General features: G+C 41.5%; 1 pseudogene; it reads left to right on the top strand.

Annotated features, from left to right (window-relative positions):
* Positions 1-18,193, top strand: part of LOC117522703 — a 44,379-nt pseudogene that overhangs the window by 6,690 nt on the left and 19,496 nt on the right.

Consider the following 18,193-nt stretch of genomic DNA (forward strand, 5'->3'; position numbering starts at 1 on the left):
CTAATTTACTCCTACCAAGTATTATTTACTTTCATTTTTTGCATCCACAACATCCCCTAGGACCTGTCTTTTAGCTGATCCAAACTTTTGCGTTTTTGATCTTGTACAAGCTAAGAAATAAATCATAATGTAGGGGTATGTGATTTGGTGAAATAGGCTCTAGGGCAGGGGTGGCCAAGTTCGGTCCTCGAGAGCCACATTCCTGACACTCTTAGTTGTCTCCCTGCTCCAACACACCTGAATCCAATGAAAGGCTCAATAAAAGTCTGCTAACGAGTCGTTCATTGGATTCAGGTGTGTTGGAGCAGGGAGACAACTAAGAGTGTCAGGAAGGTGGCTCTCGAGGACCGAACTTGGCCACCCCTGCTCTAGGGCTTAAGGGGTTAATACACAAATACTGGCAAAACATGCAGGAGATGGGGTTTCTTTGGATTTAAAGCTTTTTGTGTCATCCTGTTATTGACATGGAAGTCCTCAAATATTTACCTATTATTTTTTTATTTGGGAAATGTTTATTAAAAAAAAAAGAAACTGGACTATCTAGATGGCTATTGCACATACCCTATGCCAATACCAACACACACACACACTCATCTTCAACCGCTTAGTCCAATTAAGGGTTGCAGGGGGCTGGAGCCTATCCCAGCAGTCATAGAGCACGGGGCGGGGTACACCCAGGACAGGACACCAGTCTGTCACAGGGCCACATATAGACAAACAAACACACTCGCAACCCACATATCTTTGGATGTGGGAGGAAATCGGACCACCCAGAGGAAACCCACGCAAAAACATGGAGCACATGCAAACTCCACACAGAAAGGCCACAGGCAGGAATTGAACCCATGACCTGTCAGGCAACAGTGCTAACCACTAAGTCACAGTGCTGCCCCAATACCAGCATTCCAAGAAATTAAATGTTATATTTACTTCATCTACTTATGTCAACCTGCCCAACATAATTTGGTTTTTTAAATGGGAAATAGAATTTGAATTTGTATATTTGCATGTTGGGCTATTCAGGAAGAACACGCTGCAACTGCCTTTTCAATCCATCAGCCAGGGATACAGGCAGGAAAAGGCCCGACTGGTGCTGGAACTAAGGGATTCCACTGACCAGCTAGTGAGAGCAGCTGGCTCTCAAGTGTGAACAGGGTGGAAGTGGAAAGCCCAGGAGGAGGTTGACATGGCCGTCAGCAGGTTGAAACACCAGGAGGTCATTGGACGAGTCCAGGAGGGTCGAGAAGGGTTGGGCAGAGGTGAGGCCCCCATCTTCTGGTCCAAGGCCTCCAAGGAACAAAGAAGAGCCATGGTGGTGGCAGAGGTGGCAAGGACGGAGCAAGACCGGCTACGTGTCAAAGCGGTGGCTCAAAGCCGTCAAGGAGGCTGGATGACTTGGGAAGGCGTCACAGAAAGGCCCATGTCATGGGCTGACCTGTGGAAGATCCCCCAGGCCAGACTCAGCTTCCTTATCAGGGCCACCTACGACACCCTGCCTTGTCCCCGAAACCTCCACTTATGGTTTGGTACGGAAGAAAGCTGCCCCCTGTGCAACACCATCAATGCAGGCCTCCAGCATATCCTCCCAGGCTGTAAGACCGCACTATCTCAAAGCCGCTACAGGTGGCGGCATGACCTGGTGTTGAAAAAGCTGGCAGAGGTGGCAGAGGCATGCAGACAACGGGCCAACAGCAAACCTCCTGTCCCAGCGAGACCTTCCATCCCTTTTGTAAGAGCTGGGGAGAACCCCAAACTCACCCACCAGAGAGTAACATCAAGATTCCTCTCACCCGGTGGTGAGTGGACTATGAGGGTTGATCTGGGGAGGCAACTCCAGTTTCCCAGGGAGATAGTGGAAAGATCGCTCCCGCCAGACTTGATCTTGTGGTCAGTCCCACACAAGACCATTCTGCTGGTAGAACTAACTGTCCCGTGGGAACAGGGGATGGAGGCTGCTAATGAACGTAAGCGTTCCAAGTACGCTGACCTGGCGGCGGAGTGTCAGGAGGCTGGCTGGAAAGCCATTACATGCCCTGTTGAGGTGGGGTGTAGGGGCTTTGTGGGCTCCTCAACAGTTCGTCTGTTGCGAGACATTGGCTGCACAGGGGCAGGGAGCCGCAAAGCCATCAAGGAGCTAGCAGAGGAGGTGGAGAAGGGCAGCTTCTGGCTATGGCTAAGGAGGAGAGATAGGGGGTGGGGGCAGAACACCTAGGGCATCAGCAGGGGGTGGCAGGTGAAGACACCTGCCATCGCTCCGCCACCAAGAGATGTACTGGGGTTAAAGGAGCGAAACATCAGTGACTGGTGGTCCCCAGCTGATGACCCGTTCCTGCCCATAGGTGTATGGGGGAGCACACTTGTATAGAGTGCACTGGTGGAGGTGCGTCAGGCAGCAATGCCCAGCAGGTATTCAAACAGCCTGTATCTTCAAATTAGCATTTAATTTGTTATGTGAAGTTGCAAAAGGACATTCAGTCATAATAATCTTAACTCGTGATCCACCCGTTGACTAGTAAAACTATTAACAACCCACGGGCATGTGAGTTTAAGTTATTTTCACCGCATATGCACATTTCCAGGTCTCCACAAAACATAGACAATGCACATGTTTTTTTTTTTTTCATAGCAATGGTGCAAAAAATAATAAAATTAATGCAACAGTTAAAAAAAATAACCTCAGACTGTAGAGGACATAGCTCAAGAGAACCACGAGTTGGGTTACCATACTATGCAGCATGCAGACTTGGTTTTGATTTCCAGTCATGTGATCTGTTTGCATCATCTCAGTCCATCCAGCTCTAAACGAGTGTCAGCCTTGGCTAGAGAAGTAACCTGCATTGGACTGGTGTCCTGGCCAGGGCAAATCATTGACTTTCGTCCGTTCACACAGAGTCCAGGAATAAGAATGGGCACCAATAGCCCTCAAGGCCTGAACAATTTACCTTTTTCACAATGTTGACCACAGTGACAATACAAATGGGCTCCAAATTAAACTGTATTAATTTGTTCCACCACTCTACTAGCTTTTGTGAAAATCAGCTTATATTTAACTCATTTCTCATTTTATTTGTAGCACCAAATCAAAACATAATTTACCCTAAGACACTTTACAGGAACAAGGTCCAGCATCAGGCAGCCAGACTCAAAGGGATGACCCACCATTCAGTCTACCCCAACCCATAATAAACAAGTCATATCTAAAACAATTAACATATTAAAATGAAAGAATGGAAATATAATATCCTTGACTGTGATACTTAATGATAATAACTGCTACATATTGTTTAGAGATATTGCTATTGAAATATAGCTGAATCACCATTTCAGCTATTATTGTCATTAGTGACACCTACTGCATGTAAAAGAGGTATTATGTTACTTCCGCCAATCCACAGGGGTGAAGCTTGTCTGATTTCCTTTGTTCGCCTGACTGTGTCTGATATCTCATAGAGGAGAGATTTTGAGAAGCAGGTGAATATGAGAGCTTATATTTCATTTGATCTGGCCGATATGTCTCCCATTCAAATAGATTTCCACCCAGGAAAAAAACAGCTGGGCCAATCACAACCATTTATCTGATCCGGGCGGGCTTTATGTTACCTCAGGTAGAGGAGAACCATTGGGGCACTTTTGTAAACAGCCAACACAGCTGCTGCTGTTGTAGAACAATCTTTTCATCCATTACTGTGTCATTATTAAATGACCTAGTCATTGTGTTTTCTTCAAAAGAAGAACAAACAATGTCCCTTAAATGCATCATTGGGTAGAAAGATGTATTTGATGTACTTCTGACAGTTTTTGGTAAAAGTTTAACTTACCAACGATCCATTGCTCAAAAGATGAGTCACTGTGAAAACCCGGTGGCTGTTGTTGGTCACTCTCATGGAGGACCAGATCAGGGCAGAGATCAGACAGGAACTCGTTGCCATGTAGGCCATGGTTTATGATCGGGTAGAAGAGAAATCCACTCTTTGATTTGGTAGTGGAGACTCCTGGTTGCATGTTGTACAACATGTTGAACTCCAAGGATTTTTATATCAGTTTTTATATCAGTTAACCACAACCACAACAGGTCCGTGTACTGGTACAATCACACACAAAAGCAAACACACACACACTTACATGAAAAAGATTAAGTCGGTTTCCATCCCACATGGCTGACTTGATTTTCCCAAATTTTTTGTCTGTTGGGATCGGATGGGAATTTGTACATTTTGAACCCCTTTTGTGTATTTATGCATCCAAATGCACAACAACCTGGCATTTTCAGCAAATAAATAAACTAGATATACACACAGATAGCTTTACAGCTAATGTGAATTTGGCCCCAAGATGGCACTGCGAGACACATGACCATTTTCTTCTGGCTCGCCCCCCAAGTGTTATGAAACAATGCCGCCCCGGGTGGCTGCTCAGTTCGCCTGTACCAAAAACCACATCTGTTAATGCCACTGATTTATCCGACAACTCCTGATCAGAAAACCAGAAAGAGTGAGCAGTCCATTAATGTGGTCCATGTGGAAACAGATTGGTAACTTTCTGGAGGACACAGGCAGTAGGTAGGTGCACAGAAAGACAAGTCAAAGGGCAGCTGTGTTCAAAATGGTAGCAGCAGAACCAGGCAGAGGGTCAAAACATAATTATCAATCTCACCAAGCAGACGAAGTGGCATGCAAGGCTCGATAAACACAAGGAGGCAGTGTGGGTTAGCAACTGAAGAGCAAACACAAGGAATGAACACAAGAGAGCAGTATGAAAGCAAGACAGTCTGGTAGTAGAGGGAAGGGTTGTGACAGTAACCCTTTCAGGGCTTAAATAGTGCATGACTCAATTAACCAGGAAACGAACATGCAAGTGAAACTGGAAACCTGAGCAGCCAGGAAATAAAGCTAATGATACACACAAGGAACAGTCTACCATAATTAAAGCACAAAGAGAAATAACATGGAAGCGAATGCATTAGGAGGACATCACACAAGATAAGTACGTGAAATATAACATGTAGGAGATAACAGTAGAAAAGTAGAAACCTAGAGATCATAAAACTAACACCATGACAAGTCGTAGCTTCTTTGTGTGTATAAAGACATTCAGTGGGGGCTCACAAGCTTACACATAATTTGAGATGTTTGTGTCTTTCAGTGTACCTCATGTTTCATTGCTCTGATTGGTTGTAAGTCTAATCTGTTGGATCCAGAGCCATTTTGGTCTGCACCCATTGGTAACACCAGCTGGGAAACAAAAATGAGCTGTTGTCCGGATAATGCCAGACTAGGATAAATGGTGTTTGGGTAGGATAGAGTTACATTTTACAGATGATCAGATCCTATACTTAATATTTCCTTTTTCCATTTTCTGTTATTTCAAAATTTGTTGGAGACCATCTGGGTTCTCAATTGTAACTTTTGTGAAAGGGAAGTATGAGCTGAGTGTATCCTCTGGTTGACACCTTTTAAAGTCTAATTCTCTTAAATTCATCAATATTCTTACAAATGAAAAAGGAAAATAAGACTTGTGGTTTGACTTCAGTAGAGTGCATTTCTATAGTGCTTTTCCATCCAGTGCCGATGCTCAAACTGCCTTCATAATGACATCTCAGATTTGCACCGACGTTAGTGTGCCTCCACAAAAAGCATTCAACTGCACACTAGGAGCAACATGGGATCAAGCACCATGCTCCAAAGTACCTAGAGAGTATCCTGTCTGACAGGGAACCAAACTGAGAAGCCTTTGGTTACAAGCCCACCTTTAAACCTCAAGACCCGCCTAACTCAGTGTTAAATTCCAGATTTACTGCCAGCCAAAAATGGAGAAGAGCAGACCATGCAGTTTCTTCTGGAGGTGATCGACATCCTCACTAACTACGTGAAGAAAACCTTTGATCGTTCCACCAAAGTGCTGGACTTCCATCACCCTCACCAGCTCTTGGAGGGCATGGAGGGCTTCAACCTGGAGCTGTCGGACCAGCCCGAGTCCTTGGAGCAGATCCTAGTGGACTGCAGGGACACACTCAAGTACGGCGTCCGGACAGGTAGGCCAGGAGCTAAATACCTAAATATCTTCAAGATATTCATATGTATAAGATAACATCCTGCGGGACTAAATGAGATGCTTGAATACTTTGTGGGTATTTCAATCTTATGAAGTGTTAAATAGCTTTACAGTGACTGAATGATATTTATATCAACATGCCATTTTTATTTTTATCATATTAAAGGGGTTTTCACTAAAGTAAATTATTATTCAAACCGAGGTATAGATTTGATTTAACAGTGACACTTTAATTTAGACATAAATTCATCAGCAGCCCTGTAAGAAGAAACTGGATCGTAAGATGGAGCGAGACGCTTTATTTATTGCCCTCCTGCTAATTCAGTTGACATCCTCTTTCTCTTCCCCTTGACTGATTAAAGGGCACGTCGCCTGAGGGGCTCCTAACACGGCCTGTTTCAAGCTGTTAAAAAAGACAGCGCTCAAACTGTCCCTCGGGCTTTATTCACCACACACGAACTGTACCGTGGCCACAACTCAGCACAAATTCTCATTCACAGACTTTGTGTTTGGGCTTTTTGAATTATTTTGTAGCAGTTTTTATTTTGGGTGGTGGTGATTTTGGGTGAGGGGGGGTTCATGCGTCTTCTCTCGCTGTTAATCACCACTGTTGTTGTTTTAAAAACAACACAACATAATCTTTTTTTTTTTAATTTGCAATGATTTATTATGATTTAATCATCAAGGCATGTGCACCCACACGTGTTCATATCCATGACTGCGCTCAGGCTGCAGGCCTTTTGAGGAAAACTGTGTGCAGGTATCTTGGAGTCTAAATGGTGACTATCCACTCTTATTATCAGTCCAGATCAGACAGATTGAACAGTAAAATGTCAGAACTCTTAACCCTCCTGACTGACCAGAAAAATAATGTTTGCTTGTCCAAATGTTTTTTGAACTGCAATGAAGAATTTTTTATTATTATTATTATTTGTAAAAGTTGGAAGGGAAGAGTTCTTTTCCTACAAATGAATACTCACTATGGTATGCTCAGTTAGACACCTACTATTCACCCGCCACTGTACGCTCAATAAAACCAACATGGGTGTCTGTTACATGAACCTAAATCTAACATGTAGCTTCTACGATATAAAGTCAAGTTTTTAATTGCCAAGTAAAATGCATTAATTTAGCCAGAAGCAATTTTGTTGAGTGACATCAGTGTAAATTTGTCAGGTCAACATGATGAATGTGTATTATTGTTACTTAATTACCATGGTTCAGGCCAACTAGATTTGTATGAGTAAATGTTAGAACTAAATGTAAATTTGTTGGGTCACCATGATGAATTTGTGTTACTATTACTTAATTACCATGGTTCAGGCCAAGTAGATTTGTATGGGTAAATGTAGACTTAAATGTAAATTTGTTGGGTCAACATGATGAATGTGCATTATTGTTACTTAATTACCATGGTTCAGGCCAACTAAATTTGTAAGGGTAAATGTTAGAACTAAATGTAAATTTGTTGGGTCAGCATGATGAATGTGCGTTATTGTTACTTAATTACCATGGTTCAGGCCAAGTAGATTTGTATGGGTAAATGTAGACTTAAATGTAAATTTGTTGGGTCAACATGATGAATGTGCATTATTGTTACTTAATTACCATGGTTCAGGCCAACTAGATTTGTAAGGGTAAATGTTAGAACTAAATGTAAATTTGTTGGGTCAGCATGATGAATGTGCGTTATTGTTACTTAATTACCATGATTCAGGCCAACTAGATTTGTATGAGTAAATGTTAGAACTAAATGTAAATTTGTTGGGTCACCATGATGAATTTGTGTTACTATTACTTAATTACCATGGTTCAGGCCAACTAGATTTGTAAGGGTAAATGTAGACCTAAATGTAAATTTTTTGGGTCAACATGATGAATTTACGTTACTCTCCAGGCCACCTATATTTGTAGGGGTAAACGTAGACCTAAATGTAAATTTGTTGGGTCAACATGATGAATTTACATTACTGTTATTTAATTCCCATGGTTCAGGCCAACTAGATTTGTAAGGATAAATGTAACAAAAAAAAGTAAGTCCCTTTGGCTGCTGCCTTGTTTGCACTCGGGGTCGCCACAGCAAATCCAAGGTGGATCTGCATAAATTGTGCTGATCCAACAATGTAAAGTTAGGTTGACATGTAATTATACAATTTTTTTTTTATTAGATTTAGCTTTACAAATCTAGTTGGCTTGAACCATGGTAACTGAGTAACAGTAATGAAAATTCATCATGTTGACCCAACAAATTTACACCAAGACCACTCAGCAATATTGTTTCTGGCTAAGTTAAAGCATTTTACTTGGGTGGAAATATTTTCCATAATTTTGTTGGTTGGGCAAGTTAATTTTTGATTGTAGTATGTACTAGACATAAACGAGTGAGTACTAGAGACCTGTTCTTTGACCTGGATATTTACAGATGATGCATATGCGCAAACCCATGTATGGTGCAAAAATGTTATTTTGATATGGCACACTTTTGTAAATGGCTCCAGATACTTAATAAATGTATATTTGTACAATACCATAGTGCCTTGGACGCATACTATTTTCATGTATGTCCACTATCTTCTCTGAATTTTCCTGTAAGTTTTTCTTCAGTACCAGGCTCCGGGTGCATAATGAGATAACACAGTATAGTCTGTTTGCACACTGTGGAGGTAATAGATTGCTCAGCTAACATTCATCTACAGTACTATTAAATTCCTAGTATTTGAGTACAGTACATGTACATGAGTAGTCAGATACCTTATGGGTTGTGATGTGCTGCTGTTCGCCTAAGGTACAGTACACACGTTTGAGTGTTCAGCTGCATCCTTTGTGTTCATGAAACATATTCTGAGGATATGGAAGACCAGTAGTTCTGTGACTTGAACATTGTGCTGTTTCAGTCTAAATGTGGTTTTTGATGGGCTTTTTTTCCTCATTAGTATGTCACTAAAATACCAAATTTGAAGTGTTGAGTGTTTACTTAAAAATAATAGAGAATTTTGTATATTTTATTAATGAAAAGTAATAAAGGAAATAACGGGCCACATCCATCTGACTATGTAACTGCCCACTGTCCTGATTGGCAACCACCCAGGCTGTCCACCAGTCCATCCCCACCTCCTGGACATGGCACTCAGTCTGCTACAGCCAGGTGATATGTGGCCTTTCTCTTGGCTTGTTCTCGAGCCTGATAGCTTTAGAACTGCAGCACCTGTATGTGGATCATGTTCAGGGACAGGTGTCACATGGCCATGGTGTTGTATTTGACATTCCGGCACAGTGGAAGTAGTAAGCCTTGTCTGAGTTTCCCTAAGTACCCAAGCAATTTCATGAATGACTCAGGAACCAAAGGCATCCAGTCACTGATCTCAGTCCAGTGACCCTGTCTTCCACCCAGTGCAAACCAGAACACAGCATTGTGCTAGTGTCACTGCTACTTTCCACCTGAAGCAACTCTCATTTTAGACCCACTGCCCATGTTCTTTCAGTAAGCCTACGTTCACATCTAATTGTTTCCACCAGGGTGCTGAGTCTCTGTAATCTGTGTATGTGATATCTTGACAAAGACTTTGTGTATCTAGATCAAGCTGGGTACACAAGGTTATGTCAGTTATACCTCAGACAACTTCAACACTGGACAGACACATTTTGATTGCAATTGTGGCCACCAGGAGACCAAGTCTTATAAGAAGAGATTTTTTTTTTTAGAAGAGATTTAAAATTGTGCACTGTGTCTGCTCACATTATCTCCTCATGGCAGAGCATTTCAGTTTATACAAATCTAACAGGAAAAGCATTGTGTATTTTAACTGTAAGATCACATTCAGCACCATAAGTAAAGATGTGCGTGAGAATCTAAGACCTGTTTTAAAAGTAAAGAGTAATATAACAATCCATTCTACAATGAAGAGATGGTCGGCGCAGTCACCAGGGGCACATAATAACTGCTACCTTCCTGCCATTATTGGACTATGGCAATGTCGTATACAGCTGTGCCTCAACCAGTTGTCTACAGTCCTCGACCCCGTTGTATCATTGTGCCTTGAGATTCATTACTGGCTGTAGCCGCCTCACCCACCACTGTGAGTTGTATGCCAAAGCAGGCATGCCCTCTTTGACTGTTAGGCGATATATGCATTGGATGACTCTGGTTTACAAAACTCTTATTGGACTGGTTCTGGCCTATTTATCTAGTTTACTTCAGAGCTCTGAAACTCAAATGACATGTTATGCTTTCATGTATCTCGTGTTCGCACTGAAGCAGGAAAGAAAGCCTTTGGTTTTTCAGGTCCCTCTGATTGGAACGTTCAGTCTGAACTGAAACTGTCTGGACTGACTTCTTTGAACACTTTCCGGTGTATTTTACGAGATCGCAAATGGGGTTCTTTTGCGCAATGCCTATGTTTCTAATTTCTATTTTGTTTGAGACTTTACATCATTAGAATGTTACTATGACCAAGAGGATTGCATGTTATTTATTATCAACATTCTCATGTTGATGTTAACCTGTCCATTATGACATGTGCTGCTGCATTTCTTGGCCAGGTCATCCTTATAAAAGAGGTTTCAATCTCAGTGGGTTTTCTATCTGGTTAAATAAAGGTTATTATATTACTACTAGGATATCCTATGTGATGTGACGTTTGTAAGTACGGTTGCTACAGTGGTAACCCTTGTATGTTTGTCTCTCAGGCCACCCGCGTTTTTTCAACCAGCTGTCTTCTGGTTTGGACATCATTGGTCTGGCCGGAGAGTGGCTTACGTCCACAGCGAATACCAACATGTAAGTCACACACTGCTCGCTCTTGGTCAACATAGGGGAAACACCCGTATGTGACGATGAGTCGAGTGAGATTTCAGTGTTTGTAGGCCACTGGAAAAAAAAAAACCTCCCAGTCATTATTTCACGTGTTGCATGTTGCAATGTCCTCAGCTCACAGCTGAGCGCAGTTTTATAGAGTGTTTGGTTTGTCCTGCAGAGACTGTGTATTGACAGACTGTAGGGTGACGCTGTGCTGTATGCGAGAGGCAGCTCAGCCGCAGGGGTGTTAAGATTGTATATTGATCTCAGGTCACAGTTACATGGTGGTCTAGTCTGATAGAGGCCATGAACCACATCAGCATCACCACCCTGAACACAGATACATGCGCTCAGAGACACGCTGTAAATAGGTCTGTGGTGTGTTGGTTGGAACAATGTGTGAATATAAACTCCCGAGGAAAAAAAAAAAGATTCATACTGTCATCTATAAAAGTCTCCAAAAGCACACAGATATATTCTGTAGGTTGATGCTTATTTACAGCCATAAATCAAAGTTTACTGATTTGCTTTAAAAGGTCAGTGGGAAAATGTGCAGCTCTGTGATGCACGAAAGAGCAAAAACCAGAAACAGACAAGACAAAGCAACAACGGTCATGGCAACCATCGAGCAGCAGACAGAAAGAAAGAAAATTGACAGAATTACAGCAGCAGCTGGAAAGAGTAGAATCAATCAAAACAAAGTGAGGGGATGTTCATTTTTACAAAATGGAAACAGACAGCAGGATAGAGTGTGTGCATACCGCGTGTACAAATTCAGCATTGCCTGTTTGATGAGTCACAGATTAGCTGAAAAATAAAAGGCAGTTACATGTATTCATATATAACCCATTGTAAGAATGGTTTCAGTGGGCTTTACATTGTCCACAACATCTGACACTATATGTCCCTGGAATTATTCATGATGAGAAGTTTTCCATAGAAAGTCAAACTTTCCCACAGTTATCTGTACCATAACTGCCCAAGGCCCAAATCTTAGTCAGTTAGGTAGTTAGTTACTTAATTTGTCTGACAAAAATCAGAAACCTCACATAGATTGTCATTTTTTCAGGTAATATTAAATTATCTGAAGATGTGCAATAAGATTTTTAAGCAGATTTATAACTCTAAGTATATTTTTTAAGCACACAAGTGCAGTGCTCATAGGAAGTTTGTATTCCTATAGAAAATTGGGAGCTTAAGTAGATTTTTCATGGATGGTCGTAAGAGGCTGTGTTTGAAGGTGAGATGTACAAAGAGGTGTACTTACTCTTGCATAGTTTTAACAGGCAAAGTGTACGTTAGTTAAGCCATATATGGACATATATACACACACATAGAGATATGGAAAGGAACAAACACAGTTCTGGATGTGAATACAGCAGTTGTTGATATTGTGAGTCAGGGACATTTAGGTTTCTTGTGAAATGTGTGGATTGATGGATAACTATTGTGTTTTCATATATTTTGGCTTTTAGCAAGGACACTGTAGGTAGTTGAACCCCATTTCACTAATGTGAAAGTACCGCTACCAGTGCCTTTTGCTTTTTTGGCCATGGGGAAAAAAAATCAAAAACAGCAATGCAACAGTGTGATTTTTAAGTGTTTTGAAGGCTTAGTCTGGTTAGATTTCTTTTTTGAGGTAAAGTAAAGGACATGTATGGTGGAATATTGTAATAAGTATGAATTTGTTTAGGTGATATACTGACAGATAAGGTCAGGTGGGAGGGGGAAGTGTTGGCTTTTTAAATACTTGAAAGACACTGGACTCATGGAGAGGATTTAGTGCTGCTATAATGGACTGATCCTGTGGTGCAACAATAATCAACTTGCATGCAATTCCTTGAATGGCCACTAAAGGCTTGCTTACACTCTGCTTACTCCAATTAAGGGTCATGGGGGGCTGGAGCCTATCCCAGCATTCATAGGGCATGAGGCAGTGTGCACTCTAGACAGGACGCAAGAGCCACATATAGACAAACAAATATATTCACACCCGCACGCACACCTACGAACAATTTAAAGTTTCCAGTTCACCCAACCCCAACCTGCATGTCTTTGGATGTGGGAGGAAGCCGGAGCACCTGCAGAGAACTCACACAAACACAGGGAGAACATGCAAGCTCCATACAGAAAGGCCACAAGTGGAAATCGCTCCCATGACCTTCTTGCTAGGAGGCAACAGTGCTAACCACTAAGCCACTGTACTTTTCCCATTCAGTTAATTAAGAAATTGTCAAAACGTTTGATTGGTACTGTATAATTCATCATCTTAGGGTATTTTACGCCATAAAGTTATGAATAATTAGCGTTCATAGTTGTGGCCCAGCTCGCAGTGGCTGCTAGCTGCTCAGGACTCAACACAGTCAAGGTCAAGTCAACTGTTTGTTTTTTTTTAGCATTTTATTACAACTGTCTCAGATCATTTGGCTTGCTGTGTGTTTAATCATACAAGCAAACCATTGAAGAGGTTGGCGCCACAACAACAATTTGATATCTTAGCACCATTTCTTGTTTGGAAATTTTAGCGAGCGTGAGTCATCCTGTCCAGATCACATCAGTTTTGCTTGCACGCCACCTCTTTACCTATTTATGGGGTTCCTGGATGTTAAGCCGAGTTAAGCGCTGCCAAGGTGCTGACATTTGATGCTGCCCTACTTGAGTTTCACAACAGCTCTTCAGAAAACCTGTTGGTGACATCACCGAGGGTTTGCCCAATATATACACACTGTGTGTAAAACAAACACCATCAGTCTTTTCAGGAAAATTAGGTCATTGTTGCAGTTTTTCTTCAGAGTTGTTAATGTCTGACTGGTCCGCAGGGATGTCATTGGGTCTGCTCCCTTTGACAGATGTGTGAAGTGATTTTAATCTTCCTGGGGTGCAATAAAACAACTACCTCATAAGCAGTAGAAAGATGGTGCCTGAGACACATCAGTTAAGGGAAAGTTTGTCAAATTTCGCATAGAGGGCTTCCTTTTACCCATCTCAAAGAAGATGATCTCTTTTTGTCAAACTTTTTGTTTTGTTTCCTTTCCTGCTCCTCTTTAAAGCTCCAGCAGCATTTTTGAACCATTTGAAGACTTCTAGTAGTAGTGCGTTATGTGCCATTTCATCTCTGGGTTAGAAGAAAGCCCCAGCAGGCACACACACACACACACACACCCGTGCGCACACACACAAACACACACACAGACACTGTGATACCCACACATTTCCTCACACAACCACCAGCTCTGGCTGTCCCAGATAGAGCAGCTATGGTTTCCAGCCCGTTGACTGCAGGCTGATTGTGAACTGGTTTTAGCAGATAGGCCAGCTGGGCCCCACAGTGATGCACATCATCCTAAGGCAGCAGATTGTGGAACGTGGCTGCTGCAGCTCCCTGCGGCACACTCTATTGTCCCCATAGACTCAGACTGACTCAGTGGTCCTTTGAGAGATGAGTGCATTTGGGGGTGGGGGGGTCAGCACACGTGCGAGCACACTGAGTACCCTTGATGATGGTAATAAGGGCATTTAGGGCTTGTCCCTGGAGACGGGCAGGTGACTGAGTGGTAATTTTCACCCTGAAAAGCCCAATGATTGTCTCTGATTGAGATAATGATCGCTGTTAACACAAAATGCCTCACAGAGAGGATTATTGAAAAAAACGCACTGGTTTTGTTTCTTGTATGCTGCAGATGGAATATATTTGAAGAGAAAATGAGATTTGATTTTTGTCCATCTTTGATATCCTGTCCAATATTGGTACACGAAGTGACATTTTTCTCCTGTTGTTTTGTCCTGTGTGGTGGCTGTTTGAACCATGGGTCCAGTGACCACAAATGACTGGAAGCTCATAATCACATCCACCCTGTCAGTCCCCATTATTAATAATTCTCCTCCTCTTTTTTCTTCATCCTTGTGCATTTGTTCTCACTTCTCTTCAACTTTTTTCTACTATTTTTCATACTCAATGTGTTTTTCTTTGTTTTTTTTCCCCCCTTCCTGCCACATTTTCTGTCCTTGCATTTCGCCCATTGTGAGCTCAGCTAACCTAAATGTTAGCTTTGATAAATGCTAATGTGTTAAATTATCTGTGACTCTAAACCGCTAAAACCAACCCAGTCTCACGGCAGTTCATGGGACTGGGTTACGAAAAGTACATTAATCTATGGGTTTGTGATGGGGGTACGAAAATGGGGTGTTTTTCATAACGGGTGCAAGAATTAATTTCATGGCAGGGAACACAAAATGTGGGGTGAAAGGCGGGGGGTCTGGGGGGCCATGGTGCACGTTTAGGGAGGACACACACTTACACTATGGTTATGGTTAGAGTTGAAGGGGAAGATAAATACCAAAATAAAATAAAAAACGTGTCCTGAAAAGTGGGCACTTTCCGTGACGGGAGGATGAAAAAAAAAAAGTGAGACCGGGCTAGCGAAAACATTTAGCTGAAGTTCCTCCCAGCTTTTATTACAAGAATAAGCTTTGACTTGTTGTTTTGTTGGTTTTTTAATTCTAAAATCCCAAAAAACAGACCTAAAGAGTTGAAATCTTAATATGTTGAAGCATAAATATGAAGGTTTACAAAAAAGGCTTAGCATGACAAGATCAAATGATGATCAGAAAATAATTATATGAACAAGTGAAATTAATGGTAGTTTCCATTCAACAGTCTATTCACAGTAAAGTATTACACAAAATAGAAAATGCTTAGAAATAAAAGCTGCACATGAAAAATAATGTAATAATGTAATTCACGCATGGGCGCAATTTGGTGGGGATAGGGGGACATGTCCCCCCCACACCTTTTCAACCAGGGGACAGAATATGGTATGCCCCCCCCATCTTCTGACATATATGTGTGTACTTGAAACATGCTATGCCAGTCTTATGTGGAAAACCATGTCAGAATAGTATCTTTGTTTCTGCAAGTTTGTATTTTTAGGAGCATTGACTTGTTACAACACCTGTTTTCTTGTTTGTCACATTTGGAATTTTCTGTGACTGCATTTGCCCAGATTTGAAACCAAAAATATTTGCCTCTAGGGACTAGTGTCTAACATAAGTATCAATGGACCATATGCTACTTTACTAAATTCTGAAAGTTAGAAAAGGAAATCAGAAAAGCTATCTGGGACCTCAGAAAGCCCATCTGCAATTATTGCTTGATCTCCAAAAATCAGTCTATGCAAGCGAAATTATGTTCAGTATGAGTGTTGTCATTAGTGCCACTTCGAAAATTAAATTCATGATAAGTAATTTATCCTAAACGTATGAGCTGTTGTTTTTTCAAACTTATGCAAAAACAAATCTTGAGAAAAAAAACAGTATGTGATAGTTAATAATTATTAAGAGCCTGTTCTTTCATATTTATGAATACATTTTATCACATTGCAGTTGTTTTTTTTTAATGAAAACTCAACCTATCATTCTTTTTGAGTTCTACACATGTGGTGATACCTTATTTACACAGGATGTTAATAAAATCAATGCTGGCTATTCTCAGAATAATGTACTTATATCCACAGTTTCAAATTGTATAAGTCAAATGGTGTCCACTTTATGGTCTTCTCAAAACATAAAATTACTGTTCTGGATGCTCAGAATGCATCTGAGCTTATCTATAAACCGTTGGCTTCTGGGGGCCTAAAGCGGCTCCCAGACCCCCGGCGTATGGGCTTCAGCCCTGCGGGCCTCGCACTTTGTCCCCACCAATTTCTAGTTCTAAATTGTGCCCTTGAATTCATGCATTGGCTCTTGTTTGAACTCCTGTTTCACCATCTCTTGTTGCCTTCAAGCAATGTGTCAATATGCTTCTTGGATTAGCATATAAGTTCCAGTGGGAACGAACTGTGATTTTTAGGGTTTAAAATCATACAGCTTTATCAAAATATGTTAGCTGAATTAAAGCATAATTCAATTTAAAAGAAGTTAATTGGCCAGTACTGAACAGTTTTCAAAGTTATCTGAAATGCTAATCTGCTAACAAAAAAGTTAGCTTTGCTAATTAGCCGTTAGCTGGTTATGCAAACTGTGCAGCCCACTGCAGCAGCTACTCGTCCTCTCTGCAGTCTATTCTTCCCTTCTTTTTACCCAGCATGCTTCAGTCCTTTAATCTGAGAGAACAGAAATGTAGGAAAACCCAGAGGACATGTACGATTGTTGTTTTATGTCATAATGACGGTGGTGGACTGTTGTGTAAGTGGCCTCGTTAGACACAGAGTCAGGCCTGAGGGTTTGGCCGCTGCTCAGCTATTAACGAGAGGAAATAGAGCTCATGACTATCTGTTGACATCACAGGACACTTTTAACCCACTTTTGAGTTTTGTTCTTCAGTTGTTCATAAAACATAAAATTCCTTCATCCTTTAAGCTGACAGTCAGTTCACAAACACCTTCTTCATTCCTCTTGTGTTGTAAAGATTTTTTTTATCCTTCACTTTTCATGAAATAACAAATTTAATAATCAGGGTCTCTCCTCCAGCATCTGAATATTTGGATCAGCGACAGCTCTTATCTCTTCCAAACACTCCCTCTATTGCTTTGTCATTCTCATACATGCATACACTCTGTCAGTCATCACATCAGACTCATTCAGACCGACTTCAGGATGGCTGATAGCCATCCGAGCTTTGTGTGCTTTAATTAAACTACTGAGTGATTTTAGCAAGCATTTGAATATGAATGTTTGATGCCGACCTCCTTGCAGACTATTTTTAATTAGTTCAGTCAGCTTTGCATTTTGATGTGTGTGTGTGTGTGTGTGTGTGTGTGTGTGTGTGTGTGTGTGTGTGTGTGTGTGTGTGTGTGTGTGTGTGTGTGTGTGTGTGCGCGCGCGCGCGTGCGTGCGTGTGTGTGTGTGGACATGAGGTGCATTGAAAAGGTATCCAAACTTTAGCTACAAAAAATACAGTTTCTCAACTGGGGTCTGAAATCCTAATCCCTTTCACAGTAGTCTCTTTGGGACTGCACACACTTCTCCCAGCAGTTCTTCTATTTTTGGAAGCATTTCTGGAAGGCCTTTTTTAGAATGGTGTCCAGCTGGGCTATCGCGTTCCTCACTGTGTTGCCTCGTGACTGAAATCGAGTCCCTTTTAGTATTGTTTTGATCTTGGTTGAACAGACAAAAATGAAAGGGAGCCATGTCAGGAGAGTAAGGAGCCTGACAAATCACAGGAGTGTTGTGTTTGGCCTGGAAAGCCTGAATCAGCTGAGCAGAATGGGCATTTGCATTATCATGATGGAGTTGCCAATTTTTTACCACCCACAGATCTGTTTGTTTACAGTACACAGCATCATGAAGGTGATGTAGGACCTCCTGATAATACTCTTTAATAATAACTAATATTTTGGCCTTCTGGTG

This window comes from Thalassophryne amazonica, chromosome 12 (assembly GCF_902500255.1).
Source record: "Thalassophryne amazonica chromosome 12, fThaAma1.1, whole genome shotgun sequence".
Classification (NCBI taxonomy): Eukaryota; Metazoa; Chordata; class Actinopteri; order Batrachoidiformes; family Batrachoididae; genus Thalassophryne; species Thalassophryne amazonica.